General features: G+C 35.3%; 1 protein-coding gene across 1 annotated transcript in view; it reads right to left on the reverse strand.

The window, feature by feature from the left end:
- The window catches only part of LOC105216588 (cryptochrome-2), a 108,566-nt gene that overhangs the window by 43,568 nt on the left and 51,767 nt on the right, over positions 1-13,231 (reverse strand). The window contains exon 5 of the mRNA XM_054228000.1: positions 851-911. The gene's annotated coding sequence lies outside the window, so the exon portion shown is untranslated. The remainder of the gene's footprint in view (positions 1-850; positions 912-13,231) is intronic.

Below are 13,231 nucleotides of genomic sequence, written 5' to 3' on the forward strand. Positions count from 1 at the left end.
GCTAGAAAATTTAAATATTTTTCTACTAACAATCCAACTAATACACTATAATTTTCACATTTTTCCTTATTATGTCTTACTGCATCAGCTTACGCATATAAATAAGTATAGTGACTACGAAGGAATTCCGATAATTTCCATTGTACCAGCCAGCATTTATTGCTGCGGCACACTTTACTTCAGTCTTGCCCGAGTGTCATTCAATACGATTCTTAGAAATTTCTATAGAAACAACTGTAAATTGCGGATGAACACTGACACACACACCTACCTCCCAGCTCAAACCACACTCGCTTACTCTGAAGCGCTATTTAGCAGCACGCTGTAAACGCTTAACATACTACTGTTAACTATTAACATCAGCACCCCTTATTACACAGCCTGTCTGTTCTCACTTCCGTCCGTTACGCCACCACATTTCCCTCTTTGTTAGTACCTTATAGTGGCTGTTAAAGCATTTAATTTGTAATTGCATTTCCGAAAATATGTAGGCTTGAAATAACGGCAGGCAGGTTGGTGGAGCTGTTGCCTAGACGTTTTAGTGGTGGACTTATTAGTTTTGTTTTCTTTGAAAATGAGCTCAAGAAATGTTTGAATAAATATTTTTTGAAATATGGTAGAATTTGGTGGTTTGAGGGTACCAAAATGTGCACTGGAAATTAATTACTGATATATTTGACTATATATTTTGACAAATATTTGAATATATGATTTCGTAGTTTTTTCGTGAAAATTTTAGTTTTAGATATTATACGCTTAGAATAAAAATTGAATATTGTTTGTTCAATAAAATATGTATTAATTATGTGACTTTATTTAAATAAAAAAAAATATTTAAATACTCACTTACCATCTACTGGCTTAGAGGTCGTCCGTCCAACCTAAGCCTGACCTAAGCAATGCTTGTGAGGCTGAAAATAAAAATTTGCATATTATTAGTTTAAAGTAATATTTAAATGAATATTAAAATCTTAAAAATTAATTTTAATGAAAGTCTCAGCCAAATTAAGAAAATAGCAACATTTACTCAAGAAAGCTGATACGAGACCCTAATCTTGGAGAAATTCACGGAAGTTGACAGTCACGGAAATTGAGATAATTCCAAGTCTACATTATTTCAAATGGAGGAACTCTTGTTTATAATGACTCGAAAATCACTGGACTTGTAACTGCTGTCTTGGTCAAAGTGTTATTAAAAATCTACTAATATCCCGTTAACCTTATGAATTGCCAATGTTTTAAAAATTGTAATTTATAAAAAGTTCTATATCTTCTTTTATCATCGGAAATATCACAGAGCCTGCTAAGTTCCTAAATCTCCAACTTAAGAATTTATAGGAAAATAGATAACATCCATAAATCATCACCAGAAATATAGGAAAATAGTGCTCAAGAATGCTAATAATTGACAGCAGTAACTTCCAAGGAGTTCTAATTTGTATAAAGACTAGAGAAGAAGTATGTGAACTATAATAATAATAGAATTTTATATACAGTTGAACTTTCCTAACTCGAAGCACCATAATCCACAAAAAACTTCGAGTTAGAGAGGCTTCCGAGTTACGGAAGGTAATTTATATGAAATTTGAATTCTATTGCCAATTCAAGAATTCGGCTTATGGATGTATATGGTTTAAAGAGTTTAATAACTCTTAAAAGCAATATGCAATACATTTACTCATTTTATAATTAAAACAGTCTTCTGGACAAGTGAATTGAAAAATACTGAGCCTCAAGCTTAAAAGTTCGTGTATCAAATAACTCAAACACTGTCTGTTAAAAATAAATGTTATGTCTTAAAAATGGAGAGAAGTCATTACTCCACTTTTCCCGCAACTTTCAACTACGACAACTGTCATTGTTATCACCTTCTAACTTCGGGCAATAAGGAAGCATTTATATTATTCTAATTACTCACGTTTCAAATTCAAAAAATAGACAATGCGACAGCGGTTATCTTCGAAATCATTAGAGATTAGACAAGAGTTATTCCTCTTTCCAGATTTTTAACTTCTCTTATGACTCAAAAATCCTACACTTTAATCTATCAAACCTCACTATTATTTGGGCTAATTCGCGGAAATTTGAAATATAGGTTTATGAGAGCATTGCTCTTAATATGCCCAGCGAGAATAATTAATGTAGCGAGCAACAGAAATATAGACCCATTAAAATTAAAGTGAAAGAGTGATGATATATATATTTAAAATAAGTGAATGGTTTGGTGGGTGGTAAATAACACCCGCGCAGCTATATCTGCTTTTTCCAGACAGGATAACAAAGCGAAGCATGTGGGATTTGCACATATGAACAAGGACAAGACAAAATATTTCCTATAATCAAACAAGCAGTCAGAGCATTCGCGTCTCGGTTCCCACGTCATAACTTTGAAGTTGTAGATAATTTCGTCTATCTTGGAACCACCATCAACACCAATAATAATGTCAGCCTAGAAATCCAACTCTCCACTCCAAGCATCACTCTTGCCAATAGTTGCTACTTTGGACTGATTGAAATTGAAAGGTAAAACCCTCTCTCGATGAACCTAAATCCAAACTCTACAAGCCCCTCATCATTTCCGTCGTGCTTTATGATGTAGAAGCGTGGACGGTGTCAACATCCGATGAGACGGTACTAGGAGTTTTCGAGAGAAAGGGTTTGCGGAAGATTTACGATCCCTTAAACAAATGCAGACGATGGAATGATGAGCTGTATGAGTTATCCGACGACATTGATATAGTTCAACGAATAAAAAGACAACGGCTACGCTGTTAGGTCGAATGGATGAAAGTGCCCCAGCTCTGAAGGTTTTCGATGCAGTACCCGCCGGTGGAAGCCGAGTAAGAGGAAGACCTCCACTCCCTTGGAAGGACCAGATGGAGAAGGGCCTGGCATTACTTGTTATTGGCAATTGACGCCAAATTGCCAAAAGCAAGAATGAATGCGGTTCCTACGCTAGTTAAGAAGAAGAAAAGGTTTGGTCAACTTTCTCTTGCAGATTTCAGATTTTGCTTCTCTTTTATTGGTAGACTCGCTACAAGCCTAATCAGACATTACTTTTATCTACACGGTCCCATAGCGGTTGAAAAAATTAGCATGTCAAGAATGAACTTTCAACCTTTATTGACATATACCTTTAAGAATTATCTGTGCCTTCAGACTTCCCTTTCAAAGTTACTTTTATCTTAGACACTCGTGCATATAGTTAGCGATTACGGTTAAGTAAAACTCAAATATTAAATTCAAATTAATGTCTTTTTAATTTGGCAGTTCTTCAGACGGTTGGCAACTCTTCCCGAAAACAATGCCGAAAAAAAATTTCACAAGAAGTTGAGTCCATAATACATCATTTATTTTATATATTAAATATAATCAAAGTATTTAATAAAATAAAAAAATTTTAAACAGGTGGCTACCCTTCAACAAAATATTTTCAAAATATCTCAAATATCTTGATTTTGAAACTCATATAGTATACGCTGCCCTAAACAATTTTACAGAATCCTAAATAAATAAAATCGGTGGCAACCCTACCCAAGAAACACTTTCAACTTTCTTCCAATTCGCTACTCATTAACACTATTCTTACAACTGCGTTGTTTCTTCATCATAAATTTTTAATTAAATTTGTTAACAGTTGGCAACTCTACATTTTCTTTTATAAATTTCTTATTGGGTACTTGGTGACATATAACGGTATTTACACGCCTTCCCCAAAATACAAACAAGCGAGTAAAAGCAAGTCGCTCACTCATTCGCTGTCGCTTTAAAAAATTAAACACAAATCTCCATTTTCATTTCGTCACTCATTTTGCATAATTTTACAGATTTTCATATGCTTGCTCGTTCATAATTTTTCTCTTTTTTTGTGTGACTTTTTGCGGTTATTTGTGTGTATGTGCCCGAACTATCCATTTCATAAAGCATTTACATATGTACGTTTTGTAGTTTATTTTTCGCTACAAAAAAAAAGTGATCAACTGAAGTACCGCTATAGTACACGTAGAAATAAAATGAAACACATACAGTGCCACTCCTGAGTGCCGCGCTTAGCGCATTCGTATTCCACTTAGTAGTTCTTTTTTGCGCTTGCGGCTACATGAGTTTACGCTGATTTTCTAATGTCAGCGACACATTTGAAATGCTAAAATCGTTCAACGGCAACACAACAAAAAAACAACGCAAAGTAAACAGCAACAACAACAATAACAACAGCAATGTAGCAACCAAAAAAAGACAGTAAACTGTGACAAATAGAAGAGCGCAAAAAAAAACAGAAACTTATACATAATAACGGTACTTTTTAAGCGCACATACTATACTGCCAGCCAGCTGACACAACAGCTAACCTCAGCTAACGGTTGTTTGGTATATGGTATGTGGCAGTACACAGTTTGAGCACAGTACTCGTAGAATGAGTGATGAAGGGGAATGAAAAAAATATGGAAATGGAAGAAATAAATAATAAAGTTGTAATAAAAGAAAATAGTATATTAAAAAAAAAAAAAAAAATTTCTTAGAGGAAAAATATTTAAAAAAATGTCCTAAAAATAAAATTTCTTGAAAAAAAAACAGAAAAAAAGTTAAAAAAATAATAATATAAAACTGAAACCAGTACAAGTGGGAGAGCTTCAACCAAAAAACAACAACAAAAAAAGTGAAATATATGGCAACACTGACACACACTGCCACAATAAAAGCGCGCATCTCGCATCAACGCTAGCTATCTCCTACGTATGTGGCATGTGTTGCCTGTGTGGCATAAAAATGTACTATGTGCAATAATGCCTGCTGTTGCCACCACTGCTAGCTAAGCCATTTTCGTTTAAGCGGTGTATTTAGGTTTGTTTTTGTTTTTCTTTTTTCACTTGTTTTCATTGCATTTTTTTGCGCTTTCTCATTTTGTAATTCAGCACCGTTGCTGCCACTGCTGCTGCTGCTATTGCCACTGAGTTGCCGCTAGCATTGACTTCACATCATTGCTGACCTCATTTGCGCAGCTGACACATATATCAACAAATTCAAACAACAACAGCAGTAAGCAACAACAACAATAACAAACAGCAACAACAACAATAAAACCAACAACAAAAACTAGTGCAACACAAACAATTGCATTTGCCCGAGTGCGCTTATGGCAGTGACAGACAACATCGCTGATCGCCAACAATTCGAATGCACTTCACATGTGTTAGGCGCACACAAGTACACTTCCCGCCATTTGAATGCCATTCAACGCTGATTGCTCTCGATTTGCATTTGTTGTAATACGTATTAGTGTGACTACTTTAATTTTGCATTTAAAAATTCGTTGAATGACACACACAACTAGCGGGTGCTTGTGTAGTTGGTGAGCAGATGAGCTCACTCTTGCTTTCACAGGTGTTGTGTTACGTATACGTCATGGTGTACGCTGATTTGTTTGATGTGATTTGGTAAAAACAAATGTTTTCGGTTTAATTTTAACACATTTTAGAGAAAATAATGTACTGTTATTTGATCAAAAATGAGAAGATTGTAAGACCCAAGGCCCCTTTTTTATTACCGAAAAATATAGAATCTCTTTAAAAAACTTATGGGTATATAATAATTGAAATATATTGGCAAAACATTCATTTGTAATAAATACCACATACAAACAGGTTAATTAGTTAAAGCAATTAAGAAGTAATAGCCTTTTCACACAGGAGCTAAATGAGCAATTCACCGGGCTCTGCTCGATTAAATCGTTGATAAAGATCGATTTACCATACAAAATAAACATCTACATTATTTTTTAATTGAATTTTAATCGCCTTGAAAATGGAATGCAACTCTGCGACAAAGACCTTATTTGTAATTATATATACGTTCTTTATCTGCGAGTTGTTGTTTACACTACACGACGGTAGATGTCGCTGCTAAAAATTTCAATCAGCTGATGAAACTTATCCACTACTTATGAAAAGCAAAAACAAAAATGTATAACAGCTGATCGATTATCGAGTAGCCGGCAGTGTGAAGGGCAAAAACTGGTTTCTCAATTAAAGTTAATTTGACTGTGAGAAGGCTAGAATGGAATCAAAGGGTTATTAATTCGAAAATACTCAATTTATTTCAAACAATTAAAATTAGTTAGCTGTCTTTGTCTGATAGAGCTTGTTAGACAGCTGTCTAATGTCTTTGATTCTTCATACATAATGGTATTGAAATAAAATAATGTAAAACATATATTCATTGTAAATTTCGCTCAATTTAGATTTGATTCGATTTTGTAAAGAAATTTTACATCAATTTTTTTCACATTTGATATTAACAACAATAAATATTTGATTATTATTTAATTAATGTGGTCAATAATTAATTAATACAAATACACATCAAACATACTCTTTTCCCTCTACAAGAACGAATAGAGTTACTTTAATGAATTTTCAATAAATTTATAGTCAATTTAATACTAATTGAGTAATTAGTTAATTGCCATATTTAGTAAATTGAGAACAATTAGAGGTTGAATATGGCAATTTTTCTAAGTTGAATACACTCAAACACCGAGTTTAGTCTATCAATCGAAAAATATCAACATTCACTTCGAGTAGAATGGCTTAGAATGCCAATAACCGTTGAAAACTACATTTTAAGTACATAAAAATTGTTCGAACTACCTCATGTTAGGATTTAACTTATGATTTTGAATCCATTCAACAATTTAACAATTTAAGTAGTAAAAACTTTAGTATTCCAATTACACGAGAAATTGACACTCCTTACGAAGTAAAATTGTTTAAAAACTAAATTACATTACTGAATAGGGTTTTTTTAAACCTTAAAATCTTCTAATATCAAAAAATGTGACGTCTCACAGCAGTATAGAACTCATCCAGTTTGACTTTAACTTAGAAATGTAGATTAAATCGATCAAAATTAAAATACTACAGCTTTACTGAGTCAAAACTAAACTCGAGATCGAGCTTCGACAATTATACATAACATATTGGTTTCGTACTCTCTCTAGTGATATTTCGTAAACCTTTTGTTATTCAACTCAACAGGTTCCCCGGTGAATTACTAAGGTTAAATAACATCGAGTTTAGGAATCAACCAAATCACTTTCCATACAATGTTAGTCCAGTAATAGAATTAGAAGTCTTTGAAAGAACTAAACATATTAATAAATTGTAACGTCAGTAATTAAGTCTCACGAAAATACCCACATCCTTCGTTGTCGCGCTACACACAAATCAACCACCCAAAGAGGTCCCCTTTTATATATGTATTTGAGAAACTGTGACCTTTAGATAGTCACATTTTTGTTCTGATTCTCATTACCGCCATATTTAAATTTTAGTAATCAAGGGACCATCCTCATCATCGAAGATGTAATGGCCCTTAGTAAAGAGCCGATAGTACTGCACAGGTTATGTATAATTTTCTGAGACCCATTTCCTGGGCGCAGGATGTATTCCAGATTAATTTGTCGAATTCTGATCCAGTAATAGTCGCTGATATAATTGCCAGTCTCGGCTATAATCGCTTAAAAGGTTCCTACGCCAAATATATATAATAGTCGCTGAGACGGTACTAAAATTATTAAGATCACAAAAGCTAGTAGGACAAGGCTATATTAGAAGCGGTCCTGGTCTCGGATTCAGCGAAGCAAAAGACTAAGATGTAGTTAATGTCAATTGGGAAGAATGACCAACCAAAAAGGTAAAAATGTAGTTTCTTTTCACAAAGATAGATAAGTACCAACAGCACTCAGAAATGTTTTTCGAAGAAGATGAACTCTGTTTTGTGATGTAGGACACTCTGGATCAAACTCAGAATAGTTAGAAAGCTAGTATTTACAACATTACATTCAGCATTTTCAATTACATCATCAATTTTAGAAAAACATCAGCTATTTAAAGAATCTATCTTTTGGATGGAAGTTTCGTGGCACCGTTTCTCTTGTTATTCGTAAAACCATAAAACAGCAAACAACACAAGAGCAGAGATAAAATGACAGTAATCTCTAAGCAATGCGTCACTTACTGTCAATCCACGTGAAGGTTACAAATAATCATGAATCGATTGACGCTGGTGAAGTAGATGATGAGACGGCGATGAGACGCCGATAGCTGCGATTCTAGCGAAAACGGAAAGGAAAAAACTGCACTTGGAAATACAAATAATTCGATAATGCGCGGCAAAAACTGCACAGACAGACAGACGGACGGACGGACATAATGAAACAAAGGAAGAAACAAATTATGTGATTGACACTGCTTATCTGAATGACGATGTGTGGGTACATTTTGACCGTTTTTCGAAACGCCGAGACTGTGGCTGACAAAGTAGCCGCCGCATCACTGGCGGCATCGCTGAGTATGCCTGCAGTAAAATATTTGGCGCACAGAATGCCAATGAGTGCCAAATAAAAAACAAATCATCGCCACTGACTACTTTGTAACTGTTATTTTCACTGCAAGCTCATAATAGCATTGCGTTGTTGCACAGCACAATCGCATACTTATCGCCACTGCCTTATCTAATGCCACTTCTAACTCATCTCTGTCTCACTCTCTATAATTTCCACGCTCCTCTTTTTTTGCCTGTCACTCTCAATTTTTTTTTCGCTGCACTGCTGATGGAATTTATTTTGTCAATGTCGAAGTTCATTTGGCAGTCATAAATCACTTGATGCTCCGCTGAGTGCCAACCGACCGACCGAGCGATCGACCGTGCTTGGCAGCTAAGTGCACCGTGTGCGGGCGTGTGTCTGCAGTAATGGCCTTGAAGGCGTTGGTGGTGACGATGCGCCGGCACACAACCGCAAGCATGCAAGCACCTTGCCAACTCAGTTGCAACCCTAGCGCTTGACACCAACAAACAACACAACTCTGCGGCCCACTCGGCCTGCAACCGGTGAAGTAAATATGCTGGGATTGTGCTCATAAAATGTCAGGCGGACGGCCAAACAAATACGAGTACATATGCTGTCTAGCAGCGACTAATGCACGTCTACAGAGGTGGTAAAAGAAATAAGTACAAAAATTTCCAAAACAAACTGCCTTGAGTTTTCATAATTAATTTATAATATTATTAATTATAAGAACAGCATTCGATCCTTCCAAATGTAGACTAACTGGATACCAAGTGGCCCTGAATATGTATACAAACATGGCCACACGTGACCCCTCAAAATGTAAACAAACTTGACGTCACGTGAACCTTTAAAATGAAAACAAACCAGATGTCACGTGAACCCTCAAAATGTAAACAAACTTGACGTCACGTGAACCTTTTAAATGAAAACAAACCAGATGTCACGTGACCCCTCAAAATGTAAACAAACCTGACGTCACGTGAACCCTCAAAATGTAAACAAATCAGACGTCACGTGAACGCTCAAAATGTAAATAAACCTTTGGTGAGGTCAATGACCTTTGGCCGGGGTTTGTTTACCTTTTGGCTGAGGTCATTGACCTTTGGCTGGGGTTTGTTTACCTTTTGGCTGAGGTCATTGACCTTTGGCTGGGGTTTGTTTACCTTTTGGCTGAGGTCAATGACCTTTGGCTGGGGTTTGTTTACCTTTTGGTTGAGGTCATTGACCTTTGGCTGGGGTTTGTTTACCTTTTGGCTGAGGTCATTGACCTTTGACCGGGGTTTGTTTACAGTTTGGTTGATGTCAATGACCTTTGGTCAGGGTTTGTTTACATTTTGTTCGAGGTCAATTTTTTCGAAAAGACTGTTAAATATTGAAACAAATAAAGTTTCGAAATTTCGGGATCCCGAAATTTATTTTTCGGTAGTGCTTCACATAAATAGATTTTAGGTCAGTCCCGAAAATTGGGGATTACATTTTCGGGATCCCGAAATTTATTTTTTTTTGCAATGGTTCAAACAATATTAACAATATTATTATTAATATTAGACGCAAATGATTGTTGGAGGTTTAATTATATCTATTATATTTTTTAGAAAGCTGTTAAACTATAAAATACTTAAAAAAGTTTCAATCCCGAAATTTCGGGATTGGCTTTTCGGGATCCCGAAATGTACTTTTCGACAATGATTCATAAAAATTTATTTATTAAGTTCATTCATATTTATCTATTGATAACGCAATTAATTAATGAAATTAATCTTAATCTTGGGTACAGTTTTTCTGAAAAGACTGAAAAATAATGAAAAAAACATAGTCGAGAAATTTCGGATTTCGGAAATTGTGTTTTCGGAATCCCAAAATGTACTTTTCAGTAGATTAATATATTGGTTCAAGATTTTACAATCTTCTTCATCCACCACTGTTCTTACAGGTTTTATCTGCTAACCGTTCGCAAGCTCATGTGTTCAAGTCCTCCCACAACGCATATTTGCCACACACACACAAATTTTAATAACAGGATAATGTCTTTTGAGATTAGAAAATCAATCAGGGGAACTAAATTTACAAAAAGATAAGTTGAGTACGAATATGGACGGTTGATTTGTTTGAGCTAGAACTTATACTCTTACATTCGTCAAATAGAGGTATATCTTCCACATAATTGGGTTCCAATCTGAGTATCCAAAGCCAGAGAGAAACGATGGATGCAAAGAGGGAGAGTGAGAGTGAATTTTAGAGCTCAATTGGAAAAAATAATATGAGAGATATATCCTCCTATATACAAAATATTGAAAAATTTAAGAATTTCCATTTCTTTAAACTGCAATACAATTTAGAAAATATCATTTTTTGCCAATACAGCAGTACGTCCACAAACCCACAAACCCATATCAACAATTTGTACATATTTTGACTGAATTTGCATGCGAATTGACTATGATTTGCACCGGATAACTTGTACGTTATGCGATTTCGTTATGCATTTTCAGCTTTTTCGCTTGCACGCTTTATGCTATTATGACAGCGAGGATGATAGAAAGAATGTATGTATATGTGCGAGGCAAATAGCGTGGAAGGTTAGGGAAAAAATGGCGATATCAGAGAAGTTGTTTACCACAAAACCTGAAGAACATATATGGACAAATCTATGCATATTTGTATGAGTGTCTATAATCTGAGCTGCCATGCACTTCAAGTAACTAGATTTCGCTGTCACTATGTCGATGATGATAGTGAAAGTGCAGAAGAGAATAGTAATAAGTTGAAAATAAGGTTTACTGTATTAGCAAGGGGAGGTGATGTGTATGTATTATAGTGAGAGTGATAATTTTAGTGAAGGCGAGAAATAGAAAAGAATCGAAGATGCTGCTCAGTGAGTTGAAGCTACAGCTAGTGTAGATATCACTTAGTATTTACATGTATGTATGCCTGTTTGTAGTATTGGCAACCCTGTTATTTTCTTCATTTCTACGAATTACATATGCGTTGATGTAGGAAATAGAAAAGTGATGTTACCATTTTGACAGCAAGCAAATATGTAGCAGCTCTAACGGAGCTACTAAGCGCTAAGCTGATGTGATTCATTTTATTTTGTACTTGCTTTCTTACTTCGTTGTTGTTGTTGTTGTACTTCATACGTCTTGTACTTAGTGCCAGCTTTGAGTAGTAGAAAATTGACTTCGACGATTGACTTTTGTCAAGTTGCCTAACAAATGCATATAGTCACACATACATACAACAAGAAGGAACACACGTTTGTATGACAAGGCAACAAACACGTGACACACACACGCACAGAGAGAGAGAGAGACTCAGTTATACGCAACTACCCGTCAATCTAATCAAATTGTTAGCGTCGCAGTGATGTATATGAATGATGTAAAAGCGGAAAAGGACAGACGTCAAATGGAATTGAGTTGAGTCGAGTTGAGTTGAGCAGCAGCGACGGCTTTGCTACTAAAGTCAAGCTGAGCGCTGAGTTAAGCGGAACAGCGAAAGTTGTAACTTTATTGCATTGCAATTGAATAGAGTTAGCACAACGTATAGGCGCTGGCGAATGCAAGTGCGTATTAAATATATACCTACATATTTGTAAGTCTTGAAGAAAGTAGGTTATTTGTATAAATAAGTTAAAAAATTATATTACTGTAATACATTGGCCTATAAATTAGAGCTTTATTAACGAGAAAACCCATTATACAGGTCTACTGAACTTGTGGAACAGAGTAGAGAAGGTACAAAGTAGTGTCTATAGTTACTTTGAATTCGATAGTTTAATATTTTCGAAGTCTATATATGGATGTAGGTATCTTCAGAATACTTCCTCTTCTATTGAACTTATCGAACAGGGTAGAGAAGATACGAAGTAGTGTATATAGTTACTTTGAAGTCGATAGTTTGATATATTTGTGGTCCTCGGCGGAAAAATTTAACCGTTATATAGCAGAGGTGTGTAATTTTCGCCGTTATGTGAAAGGTAGGGATCTTCAAAACACCAGCTCTTTTACTGAACTAGTGGAACAGGGTTGGAATGGTTCAAATAAGAGGAATTGAAAATATTAACCTGGAAATTGGAAATATTAACCGTTATGTGGTATATGGGTGTAACTTTCATCGTTATTTGAAAAGAAGACGTCCTCTGAACACCTCCTTATTTACTGAACTTGTGGAACATGGAAGTGGAGGTTGTTAGTAGGATATATAACGACTGAAATTATTGATTAGTGACTACAAGAGTGGTTTAATGATTGTGAAGTCCGAAGCTGAAAAAATCAACTATTATATACAGAAAGAGTGTAACTTTCATCGTTATGTGAGAGGTTGGTATGATAATCCCCAGGCCATGCTCTTTTCTCGACACATAAGAGGTTAGGACAGACTAAGATTTTCAAAAACTGGCTTGAAGGACCCCAAAAACATTATTCATTTGGTAAAACATTCACTGTAATGGCGAAACGTACGGGTGAGTCCTGGAGTAAGTACAAAATGGGCGACGCTATACTCGGAGACTATCGCACGTATACGATCGAAATTTTAGTAAAGCTTCACAGCAATATTATCATATATATAAATTGATTTTTTTTTTTAACCTAGTTCTGAGCCCATCAATCCCAGTCATGATATCTATGAAGCTTCTCCGTCATTTTGTAACCGTCGGGGAACATGGAAACAATGGCAAACCCAAGACCAAAACTAAGGAACAGTCAAAATAGAGACATTCGTTGGACGAAACTGAACCGAAGAAGACTGTTCTCTCAACCGAAAGAAGACCGCGTTTTCTTGTATTCACAAGGTGTGTTTTACATTGACTTGGATTAATTCATAAATAAATATTAATTAAAAATCTCAATTTCTTATATTATTTTAGATATTCATAAC

This window comes from Zeugodacus cucurbitae, chromosome 3 (assembly GCF_028554725.1).
Source record: "Zeugodacus cucurbitae isolate PBARC_wt_2022May chromosome 3, idZeuCucr1.2, whole genome shotgun sequence".
In the NCBI taxonomy this organism is placed as follows: domain Eukaryota; kingdom Metazoa; phylum Arthropoda; class Insecta; order Diptera; family Tephritidae; genus Zeugodacus; species Zeugodacus cucurbitae.